Below are 6,000 nucleotides of genomic sequence, written 5' to 3' on the forward strand. Positions count from 1 at the left end.
CAATGTCTATAAGCAATTTTCTCATAGTCCTTCTCAGTAGGTAAAAGGAGGGGAGAAAATAAATAAAAATGCTCTTCCTCTCTGCCTACAGCTTACCTCTCAGTCAGTGCACTTTAATATCTAGCCATCTGCTTACATTGGTCAGAGGAGAGAAGGAAGGATGTGTCCTCTTTTGGAATATGGAGCCACTTGTTGCTTATTCCTCTCGGCTTTGGCTCCTCAGACAGCAATCTAAAACAGCAGGGAAAGTTTCATTCAACATTATTTACAATGTAGATTCTTAAAGTTGAAAAATCATTATTGTAACAGATTTTTTTAAAAATTATTTTGCTTTCTTAGTGAATGGAGTAGTCATTTTTGCTGTTCACCAAATACGACCAGTCTTTTTTGCAGCACAAGGCAGAATTGCACTCCTCTGCCACTTGGAATTAATGTAGCCACACTACTTACTATGAGCTATGAAATTTGAATGTCAGTTAACATAATATTTCATGGTGAGAAGCTTAAAGATTTTTCACTAAGATTATGTACTAGGCAAGGATATCTCTCCTCCCACCACTTCTTTTTAACATTGTGCTAGAAGTTCTAGCTAATGTAACAGGACAAGAAAATAAAATAGAAGGTATTCAGATTGGGAAGGAAGAAAAAAATGCTGCCTTTGTTCACAAACAATGTGCTCAACTATGTAGAAAATCCAAAAGAATAAAGAAAAAGAACACCTAGAGCCAATAAGTGATTATAACAAGGTTGCAGGATACAAGGTTAATATACCAAAGACAATCACTCTTCTATATACCATCGATGAAAAAGTGAAATTTGAAATTAAAATACAATACTATTTATATTATTACTAAAAATGGAAATATATAGGTATAGCTCTAACAAAATGTATATGAGATCTAAATGAGGAAACCTACAAAACTTTGGTGAACAAAATCAAAGAACTAAATAAATGGAGAGATATTTCATGTTTATGGATTAGGAAAACTCGATATCATCAAGATGTCAGTTCTCCCCAGCTTGATTTATAGATTCAATGTAATCTCAATCAAAGTCCTAGCAAGTTATTTTGTGGATATAAATGAACTCATTCTAAAGTTTATATGAGGCAAAAACCAACAACAAAAGAATAGCCAACATAATATTGAAGGAGGACAAAGATGGAAATCTTACACAATCTGACTTCTGACTTCCTGGCATACTATAAAGCCACAGCAATTAAGACAATGTAGTATTGGCAAATAAATATAGATCAGTGGGATAGAATAGAGAGCCCCAAAATAAACCCACATAAATATAGTCAACTGATCTTTTACAAAGAAGCAAAGGCAATACAATGGAGCAAAAATAGCCTTTTCAACAAATGGTGTTGGAACAACTGGACATCCACATGCAAAAGAAATGAACCTAGAACAATGCTTACACTCTTCAGAAAAGTGAATTCAAAATGGATCATTCAAGTGCTGCTGTTTTCCACTTAACCACCTGGGGAAAGCCTCATTATTTGCTTTTATCCACTAATCTTTCCCTCTAATATTTATAACTTCAAACTTTGCTCCAAACGTGTGTCTACTGGGATGTTTTGCTCAATTAGCCCCCAGTCAATTCTGGTCACAATTTTATTCTGGGTTGTATCATTACGTTACTTATAGAATTATCCAATTTTATTGCCATAAGAAGACATTTTATAAATGAAGGAACTAAAGCCTAGAGCTGTGTAGAAGTTTGCCCAAGATCAAAGTTACTAAAGGAAAAGTCAGGATTAAAACCTAGATCCCCTAGCTCTGCATTTGTTTCCATGCAACCCTATGTCATATTTTTGTACTCTTGATTCCCTGTAAAATTGATATTTTTCTTCAGTTGATTTATAGAGCATTTGATCTTCTCTACATTTCTTTGGAGATATGTACACAGAGATTTAACCAAAGCATCAGAAAGAACCTCACCAGTCACATCTATAAGCATTACAAAATTTAAACTTTCTTTCTGATACTAAGTATTTTAATAAATAATGTGTCATCTTTGTAAATAAATTGGTATCTACATTTCAAGGCAGTAAAACAATATTCAACTATGACAATAGAGAGCCGTTTGGTATTGCCAAAATTCACAAGTTTTGTAAAGATCCCTGACAAATGTTGAAATAACACGATTTCCAGTGTTGTTCACGTCAAGTAAAATTTCTGGATATCATACAGTGAGACAAAGTTGTCAAAGATAAACATTTCTTTGGTCGAAAAAGATGACAGCAAAAAATAAAGCTATTGAGGGACCTGTTAAATATTTTGGTTGGTAACAAAAATATCAGAGGCTACACAATTTCAGATACACTGCTTTTTATATCCTAGTTTTCCTCTCATTTTCTATGAAATATATCACGCAAGCAGAGCAGTATTTTAGATCTCCTTGATGTCTTCAGGATTATTCAACCACCTTTCTTATCACCTCCCCATTTCAAAAGGAAAAAAGCTGATCGCTTTTCCCCTAGACCCTTTGTTTCTAGAATAATCTGTACTCTTGACAGACACAAATTTTTTGAGAGTTTGTGTTAATAGGCACCTGACATCATTTTCATAAGTTGTGTGTGTTTTTTGACACTACCTTTTAATTAACAGGATGGAGGCTGAATAAGCCTGTCAAGTGTTTCAACAAAATAAAAAGGAGTATATTATAAACCCACAAAAGTACATTGATTGTGTCTACAAAGATACATAATTAAAAAGTATAAATCAAGGACTGCTAATTTACACTTGACTTCAGTTATTTTGAACACTTGTAGTCTAGTAGTGCTCATTGTTAGGGATATGATTTTATATGTTTAGAGTAAATCTGCTGTAAGCAATTTTATAGTTTAATGAAAATAATTATAGTTTGAGTAAGTAGTATGAAGTGTATCTGATGTTACTTCCCCAAAATAAGCTGTGATATAAATTATCATGATTTATTATAGTTATTCTTCTGGTTATGTTTGGAGTGGATTTTAGCAAGTGATGATGATTCTAAAATTGGAAGAAAAAAAAGAAAAAAAAAGGCAGTTTAAGCTATTTTTCCTGAGATCTCATCTTTAATTTCTCTATGAAATTGGTATAATATGCACTGTGGTACAGTATGTGCTACTGTGAAGATGGCATTATTGCGCTGTCAACTTGACAGCTTACTTTAATTTACACCATTTGGTGAAAAAATACATTTTTAAATCCTTTTAAACATATCACATGCCATTGTTGCTACTTGCTCCTCATTTTTTAGTCCATCAAACTGTAAAGCTCTGCTCTAATGCAGGCCATCCATCTCCCTGCTTAACCTGTTTACAGTGGCTCCAACAGCCGTCTCCCTTTTTAACTTCTTATCAAAAGTCAGAAAATATTTTTATTTTCTTTTTAAAATGAAAAGTGTTTTCAGGCCCACCCATAATTTACTTACACCTAAATCTACCCAAGTGCTCTTTTGAGGGATCAAAGGGTTTGATAGGATGTAGTCATTCTATGAACTACTTCTATATCAGAAACAAGACTCAAATCAATCTACGATATACAAAGAATCTGATGAGAAAAACCATTGCTCAGTTCCATGCTTCCAGTCTCTTCATTCCACGAGTTCCGTCAATTCATTCTTCCAACAAACCTTTACTGAGAACCAACCAGATGTCTGACCTTGAGCTAGGCACTGATGAATATATTCAGGCCTGGAGAGAAGATGAACCATTAGGCTGGCAAGGCTACTAGAACATAATGAGAGCTACAACAGAGCAAACACAGGACTCTAGTGGGGCACGAGGAAGGATACCTGAGGCACCATGGAAAAGTTTAACTCCCAACGCTACAAACCAACTCTTAACTCCCAATGCTACAAACCAACTCTTAACTCCAAATGCTACAAACCAACTCTGAGCCTAAGTATCCTAAAACGTCCAAAGGAGGAAACATTGAGTAATAAAACATTTTCAGGTAACAAAATTGGCAATATCACTCCTTCTCATTGTTACTTGGAGAATATTTTGCCCTTTGAATTTCACTGTTAAAGCAAAGTTGGTCTGTATTGTCATAAGGCCCAGAAATATGGGTCTTTTAAATATCCTAAAATTGATTCCAAAGCTTACCTAAGGGTTTTAATTCAGGCTTCTATCAGGTTCCATTACTTTTACCTGAATATATATACATTTAAATAAGTTTCATTGATTTTAGAGAGAGAAAGGGAGAGGGAGAGAGAGAGACAGAAACATCAATGATGAGAATCATTGATGGGCTGCCTCCTGCATGCCTCCTACTGGGGATTGAGCCTGCAATCTGGGGATATGCTCTGACCAGGAATCATGGGTTCACACTCACCCACCAGCCAGGCTACCTGCTATATTTTTGCAATTAAGTTCTTTGACTATTTGAGACTTTGGTTTTCTAATTTGTGAAATGGCGGTAATATTTTCTACTCAAAGAATTGTTGTGAGAATTAAGTATCTATCAAAGTGGCTAGAAATTGCTCTGTGTCATTAACAAGTTGTTCATAATATCTGAAACTATTAGATGCCAAGTACCAAAGAGGAAATAGGAAAATGTCATTTTGTAGTTAATTCATGGCTAGGGCAAGTCCATTTAGCTGACTATATACCAGAGGGGAAACAATTAACTATTGTTTTTATTTTATCCTGTCAACATTTTCTGATTAGTAACATCAACAGCTTTGCCATTAGCACCTTAATTCATTACACAGCAAAGATAATTAAGTTATTAGGATTATCTTGGAAACATTTATGTAACCCAGATTCCTGGGTCTCATCTTAAACCCACCAAATCAAAATCTTCTGAGGTGGGGCTGAGAACTCTATGTGAAATTGCTTCCCAGATGATTCTGATGTTCAACTAAGTTTATAAAACACTGCATTAAATGACCCAAGTCAAGGTTAAGTACAGTAAAACAAGTAATACCTTTCTGTTTAACCTACTTCTAAGACTTCAGTACAAAAGACTGACCTTGATCTAGCTGAAGAGCAATTAACTCCTATCTATCTTTATTCATCCATATTAAAAAGGGCAGCGAAAGATAACACTGGGTCAGTTAAGCACCCTTTTCACAATGCTCTTCTTAATGTGCTATTTTTATGTCAATTTGCCGTCACCTAAAACCTTAGAAGCATTTTTCTTAAAAAAATATTTTAGAATGTGGGATTTAAACATACTTTAGAACAAAGCTGCTCTACCTTATTCACACACTGCTAACATTTGGGGAGTTTTTAAAATACTAATGCTTGGGATTCATCTCTAGCCATTTTGATTTAATTGGTCTGGGTGCTGTCTTGTCATCCAGATGTTTAAAGTTCCCAAGTGATATGCTAGTTTGGGGCCCAGACAAAAGTCACTGCTATTGTGACTGACAACTCACCCTGAGGGCAATCAGCTTCACTAGCAGTACTTTTCCCCTTCCATAAATCAGTGTGGTTTCCAAACGCCACTGGTCTTTGGATTCACTGAGGAACTTCATAGACACTAGCAGTCCCAAGATGCCAGTTCAGTAGATTTGAGATAGAGATGAGGACACTGCATTGTTTGAAAGTCCTCCAGGTAAGTTTAATAATAATGATATAATTACAATAATTAATATCCACTGAACACTTATGTGCTAGGCAATGTTCTAATCCCTTTGCACATATTAATTTAATCTTCAATAAAACCAGTGAGTAGGATCATTGTCCTCCTTTCACAATTGATATAACTGAGGAACAGAGAGGGTAAGTAACTTGTCCCAAATCACACAGAGAAGAAGAGGCATATCCAAGATTTTAACCCAGGCTGGGAGATATTAGAGTCATACTCTTAATTCACTTATTTGTTATAGCAACCTTATGAGTTAAATGTACATTATCTTCATTTTATAGGTGAGGAAATCCATATGAAAAAGGCAATTATTTGAAAATAATTTAAAAACCAATATAGTTCTATTATAAGCAGAGCTACTGATTAATTACAATAGCCATAAAACATATATTCTCAAAAGGGGTAAACTTTT

The sequence above is a fragment of the Miniopterus natalensis genome, chromosome 8 (assembly GCF_054644295.1).
Source record: "Miniopterus natalensis isolate mMinNat1 chromosome 8, mMinNat1.hap1, whole genome shotgun sequence".
Taxonomy (NCBI): domain Eukaryota; kingdom Metazoa; phylum Chordata; class Mammalia; order Chiroptera; family Miniopteridae; genus Miniopterus; species Miniopterus natalensis.